The following is an 11252-nucleotide window of genomic DNA, read 5'->3' on the forward strand; positions in this document are numbered from 1 at the left end:
TCTTCCTGCTCTTGGTAGAGGTCTGCCCGGCTAGGGGCACGTTCCTGATGGCGATGGCCCCGTGCCTCTCGGGTTCACTCTTGAGGGTCCCTCCCTTTTCCGCAGGGGTCTCCTCTCAGGAGACTCTGTCCCCTCCTGTGACTGACACTGTCCTCATTCAGACCACCACCTGCTGAGCTCTTGTCCTGAGCCAGGCAGCACTCGATGGAGGGCACATGTGGTCACCTGACCAGCAGCCCTGCACGGTGACCATTGCTCTTCTGCCACGGCCGGGACGGTCACCCTGTGGGAGGCGGGGGGAACTGCCCAGAGCAGGGGAGCTTGCCTTCTCATGGAGCATCATCACCTGCAGAGCAGCAACCCTGAGGGAGGGTTGGAGCGCCCTCTGCACCACCTGGCCTGGAGTCAAGCCCTCCTCGGGAGTGAGCTCGAGGCAGAGAATCTCAGCTTCTGGGCGCGGTTGTCTGAGGCCGGGAGCCTGAATTGCTCATGTGGAGTGTGGTTGTTGAAGGAGACTCCACTGTCAGCTGCGAGGTTGAGGCGCGGGTGTTGCTGGGTGCCCGTTTCTATCAGTAGCTCTTGTGGAGGAGTGTGTGTTTGCACGAGGGTGCCAATTAAAGGCCGTTTTCTCTCCCCAAAGCTCGACAGGCTCTCAGGACAGCCCCGGGAACAACCCCAGCAGCAGCACCAGCAGCCAGGACTCGCTGCACAAAGCCCTGAAGAAGAAGGGCATCAAGTCCTCCATCAGCCGCTTGTTTCGCAAGAAGGAAAATGGCTGGCCTGAACACCCCAGCAAGGAGATGTTAGGAGCCGGTGGGTGCTTCACCGTTGAGAGGGAGGAGGGCCTGCAGGCATGTCCCTTCTGTGTCTCCCCTGTCATCCCCACGAGGCTCCTGTCACTCACGCTGGGGTCCTCCTGGGAGCAGGAGCGGAAGAGGCGTCTGTCTTCTCAATGGGTCTGAGATGATCAGATGAGTTAATCAGTGGATGGGTGGATGGATGGATGAATTAAGAGTAGATGGATGGATTGATTAGTGAGTGGTGGATGATGAACAGATGGCTGGCTGGATGAGTGGATGAATGGAGCATGGAATGAATAAAGCAGATGATTGTACTCCAATGCTAGAAACATATTCGATGAAATTGATTGAGTAGGAGCTGGGCAATGATTGTTTCATCCTAACAGTGACATGTGTTTGGAAACGGCCTAAGTGCTCATCAGTGAGGGGTGAGGTACAATCTGTGGACACCCCACAAGGAACAGCCCGCCCTCCTTCTGCCACCTTCCCCATCCCCAGGAGCTCATCAGGGGTTCTGCCCATGCCCTCCACCCCACCCCACAGCCATGCAGGTCCTCCTGGGGTCCCCTCATCACACAGGGTTATCATCAGGCCCCCATCTCACTCAGCTTCCTCTCCTTGAGGACAACGTATGTTCCTGCCTCTTCAGCCACAAATTTGTTGAGTCTTGTTTGTGCTGGGTGTGGGATTTTCAGGGGAAAGTAAAGCAGATGCGGTCTGGAACACAGTTAAATGACAAGAGAGAAAAAAGAGCAGATTATTAAATGCTATCCCTATTATTAATAAATACAATGCTGAGATGGATGGTGCATTGATTATATACCAGATGCTGTGTGTGCCCCTTACCAAGCAGGTGCTGCCCCCTCCCGATTTACAGAGGAGGACACAGTGATAGTCACATGGTTAGGGAGAGGTGGGGGCAGGTTCATACCCACTCAGCGGGACCAGGCACTTTGCCAAGCCCCAGCCACCTCTCTGGTGGATGCAACAGGAATGAGATGGTTCTGTTCTATGGCATGATGATTCAATGGACATGAGTTGGAGCAAACTCCAGGAGATAGTGAAGGATAGGAAAGCCTGGAGTGCTGCAGTCCACAGAGTGGCAAGAGTCGGACACAACTGAGCAACTGAACTAAAACCTGAGTGTGTGCTAACCTGCTTCAGTCATGTCTGACTCTTTGTGACCCCAGGGACTGTGGCCCACTAGCTCCTCTATCCATGGGCTTCTCCAGGCAAGAAGACTGGAGTGGGTTGCCATGCCCTCCTCCAGGGCATCTTCTCGACCCAGGGATCGAACCCACATCTCTTGTTATATATTGCATTGGCAGACAGGATCTTTACCCCTAGTGCTACCTGGAAAGCCTCAGTGAACGCTGACAACTAGAAATGCAGAAAATAAGGGCTGCTCCTAAGTTAAACTGGAAGAGCAGCAAGCACAGGTTGTAAAGAGGAAAACACACGATGAGTGACAACAGCACCGACAGAAACAAGGGATGCGTTCACCCACATAAAGAAAATATCTGTGCCATTCGGAAGAGGAGCCTGTCAGCCCTTGGAGGGACAGTTGGAACCAGAATGAAAACCGAGGCCATGGTCAGCAGTGCCCACCACACGGCCTGGGTGGTGTGGTGTCACTCACCGGGCTTTCTGCGTCCCCAGAGCTGCTGGCAGTAACATCTCTGAGTGCCAGGCCAGGCAGCGTCCACGTGTGGGCTAAGGCATCACTGCTCTCCTTCCAGTGATGCTCCGGGGCCCTCTGTGAGCAGCCACCCTCATCCCCTGCCCTGCCACCCGCTGGGGCCCGGCTGTCCCGCTGAGATCCTTTCAGCCCTTGAGCTTGAGTGTTCCCAGCCCTCTGCCACGCCAGACTGGGACGCAACTCAGGACTTGGGCTTGAGATATCAAGGAGACCTTGAATCTGAAAGGACACTGCCATGGGGCCTGTGAGAGAGCAGGAGAGCAAAGCCCCCACAGGGAGGAAGCAGAGCTGGGGAACATGCCCACAGCCTCTACTGCCTCCTGCACAAGTGCCTCTTCTTTGCCTCTCCTTGACCTGAAACAAACCCCAGCTGCTGCTGCTCCACAGGTGATTCCTAAAGATGCACCTCCTGCTAGAGCTATTGTCCTGCTGCTCTGGGGCTGCCTGAGTGTGCTCAGGAGCGTCAGACAAGTAGGGCTGCCACACCTTATACTGGAGGTGGGGGGCCTGATACTGGGGAAGGGTCGGAGGTGGGGGGAGGGTCTGAGGGTGGAGGAGGGCCTGATGCTGGACTAGGGCCGTGATGCTGGACTGGGGTCTGTTGCTGGACTAGGGTCTGATGCTGGGGGAGGACCTGATGCTGGGGGAGGGCCTGATGCTGGACTAGGGTCTGATGCTGGGGGCAAGGTCTGATGATGGTGGGCAGCCTGCTCCCAGATGTACATGGAGTTGAGGATAAATATGAGAAATCTTTTTTTCATACTTTCCTGACCACCTTGCTATGTTCTTTTTAACTTAAGGATAATTTTGTGCAATATCGGTTGATTTCTGCCATACATTAACATGAATTAGCCATAGGTGTACGTATGTCCCATCCCTCTTGAATCTCCCTCCCACCTCCCTTTGCTACATTCTTGTTTCTATGGATATATGAATAATAAAGTCTGTTGACTAAAATAACATGAAAATCCCCCACACAAGTGTGCACACACATACTCCCTAGTGCATCATTCAGGTCCACATCAGGGTTGCCTTTGGCCCCCCCACCCTCAGACCGATGGCGAGCCTCGATACCTGCACTTTGTTCCCACCCTCGGCCTGCTGCCCGCACCTCAGCAGCAGAGGGGCCCTGTCCTCGAAGATGCTGAAGTGATGGAGCCTCTTGTCTCTGGAGCCAAGGGCATGAACACACCATCAGTAGTCCTCTGGGGACACCTATGCTTCTTCCTTCTGGGCTTTCCATTGTAGCTGTCCATTGCTCTTAACAGAATGTCCGTGTGATGACACAGGCTCCCATTACCAGCTCTGGTCTGTTCTCAGTGAGAGTACAGCTTACCCTCGGCACTCTTTATTGGCCCTGGGAAATTTTGCTTCAGTACTTTATTGAAAGAAAGCAATAAATAATACTGCGATAAAAATAGTTCAAAAGTAGAGTGTACATACTTTGTCACATATTCGGGAAGTTCACAAAAGATCAATAGGAAAATAGAATGATAACAATGAATTGTACAAGTAAATTAAAGGTGAAACCCACATGTAAAGAGACATGCTGTCTCTGTCTACCAAGATACCAGCTGCATAATAAATATCACACCGTGACCTGAATGCATCTCTTGCTGGCTTTTTTAATGTGACGCTGGAAAAGTAAAAATTACATTTGCTACTTATACAATCCAGAATGGCTATGTCATCACAATCTAAAAATGTACACCTAGGTCCATTCTTTAAACATGTTTACAAACAGATGTAAAAAAAATTATTTACATAAAAATAAGGCCTTTGTCAGAGCTGCACTACCCTGTCTGTCTGGGAAGTGGCACCTTCACTGTCTAGCTCGATGGCTCCGCAGTGGGTGCAGGGCATCGCTATTGGTCCCTGAAGAGTCTCACTGGAAAGGAGGGATCTGGCTCCACAGAGACTAGGTTACGGGAGAGATTTTCATAGTCTTCTTCTAGTCATCCTTTCAGCCCAAATTTCATTAGAAGCTCACATTTAACACCCAGTACTTTTAAATCACGCTGTGGACAAAAAGCATTTCTTGCTAGAAAAAGTACAGTTTAGGCCAGTCGTTAACATTCAACAATTGGTTGAAATTAAGTTTGCTTATTTCAGGGTGATTGTTGGAGAGCTTGGTTACATTCTGGAAGGATAATGCACACCGTGTCATGATGATTTTACAATCACAGGAAAACCCCATCTCTCATGGTTTAACACTTTAAAATTAAACAAGAATAATTACAATAAATGCATCATTTACAAAAGCCCTATATTTTTTCATAGGATTTATACAGACAAGCACTACAGTACATTCATTTGAAAGACTAAAATCAGATATCAGAACATGAATTGATCTGAAAGGATATTTATAGCCTGAATATACAAGAAAAAGTAAATAATAATATAAATGAAGTCATAAGTTTACATAAATATCAGAAACATTAAATTCTAAAATATTTTCTCCATGGTATTCATGAATTTTTCACTAATTAAAAACCCTGTAATATCTTCGGGTCCATGTAACAAGTATTAACAGAGTAAAGATTACATCGAGTTCAAAATGTAGTCTTTGCTGTATTCTGGACGCTGTATAATCATCTGGAGAATTAGTGCAGGTAAACTGGAAATAAACACACAGACAAGTCAGTCCTGGGTCGGCAGCTGGTGCCCGAGCCCCTGCCCCTCCTGACAGCCCCACCCCCAACCCCATTCAGGGCTTCAGCTGCTTTGAGAATTCAGAGAAACATGGAGGACCAAGCAGATCAAGGAGAGAACTCTGTGGCTGACTTTATTCTGCTATGCTATGCTATGCTAAGTCACTTCAGTGGTGTCGGACTCTGTGCGACCCCATAGACGGCAGCCCACCAGGCTCCCCCGTCCCTAGGATTCTCCAGGCAAGGACACTGGAGTGGGTTGCCATTTCCTTCTCCAATGCATGAAAGTGAAAAGTGAAAGTGAAGTCGCTCAGTCGTGTCCGACTCTTAGCGACCCCATGGATTGCAGCCTACCAGGCTCCTCCGTCCATGGGATTTTCCAAGCAAGAGTACTGGAGTGGGGTGCCATTGCCTTCTCCGGACTTTATTCTGACATATAGCTAAAAGCTGCTGGTAAAAAAAACTCAAAAATCCAATTCAGCTTTCTAGCTGAGACGTGAACAGGACAGAGCAAACAGCATCCTGCCCTCAGAGCCCCTCGATCAGGGCTGGGCCCCAGGGCTGGACCCACCAGAGGACCACCCAGAGCAGCACCTGCAAGGGAGGGTGGCCCCTCAGCGGCGGCCGAGCCCCAGATGCCAGTGCACCTGCGTGTGAAACACTGGCCTCCTCACGGAGAGGCCCAGGGCAGGGCAGCCTCGTGAACCCTGATGCTCTGGGCCCTGTTCCCTCCGAGAACGTGCACACAGGGCGTGGCCGGCAGCACTGCCACTGTGGGAGGAACACCCGTGCGCCCCGATGCGAGGGGCCTTGGCCATGCTCTGACCACTCTGGCGGCAGCAGGGCGCCAAGGTCACGTTCTCTGCTGCTGAGGGCTCTCCCAGGCCAACCTCCGGAGACCCGCTGACCCTCCACTCCCTGGGGCGTGGGCTCCATGCCCCCGCGGGACCAGGCCGGCCTGTACTCACCTCGAAGCTCATCAGGAGCAAGTCCTGACTGTAGCGGAATCCAGCCTCTGTGTTCCTGCCACGCTGCCTGGTCCCATGAGCGTGGGAGGAAGGGTGCAAACACAGAGTGCGGTTAGTCGTGCAACTTCACACAGGGCACGAGGACACGTAACGCACACCCGCAGCAGCGCCCACTCCTACTGAGGGTCTGGGGAAACTTTTAGAGGGTGGATGAGCCAGAGAGCGAGCCTAGGGGCTGCCACGTGGGGGTCCCTACCACCCGGGGTGGGGGGAGGGCGGTCAATGGCACATTTGATGATATAAACGCCGTCATGGGGACAGATACTCCACGTCAGCAGCTGCCAGTCTCTCCTTAGACCTACGGATTCACAGAGATCCAGATTCACAGATTCCACACAGTCTATTGTTATTCAGTTTTACACTTACCTCATTCCCTCAGCTGCCAGCTTTACCAGAAGAGGTACAAGATCAGACTAGATCAGACGAGTTCAGGCGCGTTCAGGGTGGTATGGCCGTAGAAGGAGGCGGCTGCCGCTGGGCGCCCTAAGAGCCCTGCGCTGCGCCTCCCTTTCGCTCCGACCTGCTGGTCGGGCCAGCCGGCCGCACCTCTCCACGGGGGCACGCGCTGTACTTGAGCCAAATGATCCGCGACCAGACTCCTGCCGGCCGATGCCGCCACGCGCACGAACACCGCCGCCCGCGGCCAGCAAACGCCTGGCCAGGTCCGGCGGCCCGGAGGGCTTCCCGGACCCCCAGCGGCAGGCCGGGCGTGCGTGCGTACGGGGCCTGGGGGGTGGGGGTGGGCTGAGGGGCGCGGAGGTCTCGGCGCCCTCCCACCCCGGGCCTCTCCAGGCCCTGCCGCGCTCGGCGAGCGGGGCCTCCCCGCATCCCGTTCGCTGCTCAGGGCCACGGGGCCTGGAGGTGTCTGGCTTCCCGCTCTGCCGCCGCCTTCCCCCCACGGCCCGGGACCTCTGAGCCTCCTGCGGGCCTAGGCGCAGCCCAGCCAGGGCCCTGAGCGCCCATCCCGCCCGGCACCTGCCCGGTGCCCAAACCCAGCGGGAGCCATGGAGGCGCGGTCCACCCGAGCGCCTCAGCCCCGCCCCTTCGCCCTACCGAGGACCCCCTTGCCCCCACGCCACCCGCCAAGCACACGACCTTCCTAAGAGAGCAGACGAGCGACAGGCAGGCACACGGACAGGCACACAGACAGGAGACAGGCGGCCGGCGCAAGCTCGTCAGCCAGAGCCATAGAATCTGTGAGAGGCCGGGGCCAGAGGAACGGACAGGCGGCGGGTGTCAGGAGAGACAGAGGCAGAAAGAGAGGAAGGTTCAGAGACAGACTCCAAGACTGCGAGAGGGAGATACAGACAGACAGACAGACGCACGTGCACGCGCGCGTGCACACACACACACACACACACAGGGAGGCAGAGACAGAGAGAGGGAGACACAGAGCGAGTGACAGAGAGACAGCAAACGGGAGACAGACAGGGGAGAGAGGATGGCATCGGATCCGAGACAGACACACTGGCACAGCCTGTGACGCACCTCAGAGGGAGGCGCGCGGAAGAAGCAGCTTCCCCAAGGGAGGGGGCGTCAGCCTTGGGCCGGCCCCGGCTGGACACGATGCCCTGGGTCTGGCAGTCACCCGTGGGGACCCCAAGACTTCCTCAAAGCCTAGGTCTCAAAGGTCCCCTTCGGCCTGGCTACCTAAGGCGAGACCCAGCCCCCGCTCCCAGGCCAGAGGGTGAGTGTGTGAGAGTGTGTGTGAGTGTGTCGGTGGGCGAGGGTGGGATCGGGTTGACTTGGGGCCGGGTGGATACCCAGAGTGGAGGGGGGAGGGTGTGGAGGCCGGGGGTTGGGAAGCTTGCGTGATCCTCTTGCTGTCTCTCTCTGCCTCTTTCTCCGTCTCCCTTATCTGTGGTTTCCAGCTCTTGACCTGTCTTGGCGGCGGGGCGTGTGTGTGTGGGTACCTCCAAACCCAAAGCAACTTTCTATGGAGACGTAGTGAAGGGTAAATGCACTCTTACTCATCTGATATATCCTAAAACACTGGACATGTCTGGACTCAAACTTTTAGGGCAGCCTTCCTGCCACCTCTGGCAAGCATTGATGGTGCAACAACTGTAATCCTCTAAAGGACCAAAAGTCCTGAACAAGTCCAGACATCTGCTCTGTACAGTCTCTTCCTATAGTACAGAAAAGTATAGAACAGAATGACACATTCTTTTTTAATTGTACAGATGAATCAGCTGCTATCTGCTGCCTAGTCAACATGAGGGAGTCAAGCAAGAGTTCCAAATCTCTTGAATGTGGTCCTTGGAAATACTTCTGTTCTTAGTTGCTCAGTTGTGCCCAACTTTTATGCGACCCATGGACTGTGGCCCATCAGGCTCCTCTGTCCGTGGCATTTCCCAGGCAAGAATATTGGAGTGGGTTGCCATTTCCTTCTCCAGGGGATCTTCCTGACCCAGGGATCAAACCCGAGTCTCCTGCAGGCGGATGCCTTCCCATCTGAGCCACGATACAACTAATTGCCTAGTCAAAATACAAAGAAAAGAGCTAGTGTTCTACTAAGTGGAAAGATGATTTAAGAAACGGAAGCTTTCCTTTGTTGGTATATTTGAATCTTTATTTAGTTTTATTTTATTTTTACGATTAAGGCTACTTGAACAAGGCAATGGAGAAACCCCAGAGTTGAAAGGCAATTGACTTTTTAAAAGAAACATGTGGCAGGTGAAACTTTCTTCATTTTTTAGAGTTGGTTCAATGTAAAATCTTTATTCAACAAATATGACTCTTCTGAACTTTACTTCAAATCTCCACAATGAATCACTAAGGCATCAAGGAAGAAAGGAGTAGAGGTGGAGAAAAAAAGAGCAACCTTTCCCCTGGCTCTATCTCAACCAGCTGCTTAGTTCCTTCATCTCATGGACTACGATCTAGGATTATCTTGTTTGTCTGATTTTTGTTTGGGGACCGTTTCTAGTCACAAGGCTAGAAACAGTGGGGGGGAAGCACTTCTTTCCATTCCACATGAGACCCAGTGGACAATCCAGGCCCTGCCCACTGCATTGAGTCTGTAGCAACAGAATCACCGGTGATGCTGATTAACAATGCATATTCCTGGAATCCACTCCATTCGCTACTGACTGTTTGAGGTGGTGGTCTGGAACCTATAACTGGAAACTTTCTTGATTCCAAATCACACCAAAGTCTGAGGACTATGGAAGATCTTCACATTCCTGGAAGAGCCACACACCTACAGAAGGAACCACAAGAGTTGCCCGAAATGGTAAAGGTATAAGTATTGAACTGAAAGTTGGAAAGTCTCCACCTTTGCTATGTAAGTAAAATGATCTTTTTTTGAAATGAAAATGGATAATACTAAAAGTTCACATTGTTCTAGAGCATTTAAAAAACCCTAAATTATAGAAATCTGATGTACGAGTTCCTGGAAAGGAAGAAGCTATATTTATTGATATGTCTTCATGCCTTAGATCGTGCCTTGAATATAGTGTGCACCTCAACAGAAGAAAGAAAAGAACTGAATCAACAAAGATACAAAGAGATCAAAAGTCCTGAGCCAAATGAAAAGTTGAGGCTTCAGAGAACTTTTCTGTCTTTCACACACTGAATAAATATTGAGCACCTACTATGAACTAGTAGGCATGTAATATGTTTCTGGAAATAGAATGCTGAGAAAAGAAGACACACAGTTCCTTCTTTCACTGAGACTAATCTAATGATAAATAACAGGCAGATACTTTGAGAACTTCTATAGTGGCCTCTTCCCTCACCAAAAACTGGGTGTCAGAGAAGCCTTTTCAGAGAAATAATTGAATTGAGATGCATAGGTTGAACCAACATAAACCAGGGTTGAGATGCAGGAAGAATTTCAGGCAGGTAAAATAGCATCTTGGAAGGCTATGTGACAAGGGAAACTTAGGACATTCAAGAAATGAAAAATGCCCTAGGGGATGGAACCAAAAGACTGCAGAGAGCATTCGAGTGAAAAGACATCAGAGAAGAACGTGGGGAGCAAGCAATGAAGGGATTTGGTCATATATTAAATATGATGGGAAAATACAAGAGCAGTTTTAGAAGAGAGGCGATAGAATTGGATCTGCATTTTTAAAAGGTCATTTTGCTCAACATCACTCATGATTGGACAGACTCAACTCCAAACTTCACATTAGTCAGAATGGTCCTCATGGAAATGTCTGTAGATAACAAATGCTGGAGAGGATGTGGAGAAAAGGGAACTCGCCTCCACTGTTAGTAGGAATGTGAGTTGGTAGAGCCACTGTGGAAAAGAATATGGAGGTTCCTCAAGAAATTAAAACTAGAAGTACCATATGATTCAGCAGTCCCACTCCCAGGCATATATCCACCAAAACTATAACTGAACAAGATACACACACCTTCTGTGCACATATATCTGTGTGTGTGCACGGGTGCACACGAGCACCGGCGATCGCCTGCGAGGATGGCGGTTGGGTTGGGGCTGGGGGTAGGGCTGGGGCTGGAGCTGTTGCAGCCCCCTGGATTGCCTGAGGCACGGTAAGGGAGCCCCAGACCGAGACCCGAGGGACGGTCGTCTGGTTTCCTGGAAGCCGAATGCGGAGGGGCTCGCGGGGTGCATGGGGGCAACCCAGGTCTGCAGCGGGAGTCGGTGCCCCAGCCACCCACCCCCCCGGGAGGGGCTGGGGCTGTGGGAGCCCAAGAGTTGGGACGTGGGTCGGGGGCTAAGGGAGAGGGGAGGCAAAGCGCCTACAGCACCCGGTATTCCCAGGCGGTCTCCCACCCAAGTACTAACCAGGCCCGACCCTGCTTAGCTTCCGAGATCAGACGAGATCGGGCGTTCAGGGTGGTATGGCCTTAGACGGAGGCAGCTGCCGCCGGGCGCCCTAAGAGCCCTGTGCTGCGCCTCCCTTTCGCTCTGACCTGCCGGTCAGCCATTCTGTCTACAATTAATTTTACTCCCTCCCCTTTCTCTCCCTGCTTTCTGAGAGTCTCTCTCCTTCCATACTTGATGGTGTAATGAATGGATGCATTAGATCATTTTCCCTCAACATTTTTTTCTCTTTATTTTTACATTGATTTCTATGAATTCATCTTCAAGTTTATGGAT

General features: G+C 51.9%; 1 non-coding gene across 1 annotated transcript; it reads right to left on the reverse strand.

The window, feature by feature from the left end:
- Window positions 1-10888: 10888 nt before the first annotated feature.
- Window positions 10889-11005, reverse strand: LOC138989252 (5S ribosomal RNA). Its single transcript, XR_011465496.1, has one exon. It is a non-coding gene; the product is annotated as a 5S ribosomal RNA (ribosomal RNA).
- Window positions 11006-11252: the final 247 nt, after the last annotated feature.

The sequence above is a fragment of the Bos mutus genome, chromosome 9 (assembly GCF_027580195.1).
Source record: "Bos mutus isolate GX-2022 chromosome 9, NWIPB_WYAK_1.1, whole genome shotgun sequence".
In the NCBI taxonomy this organism is placed as follows: Eukaryota; Metazoa; Chordata; class Mammalia; order Artiodactyla; family Bovidae; genus Bos; species Bos mutus.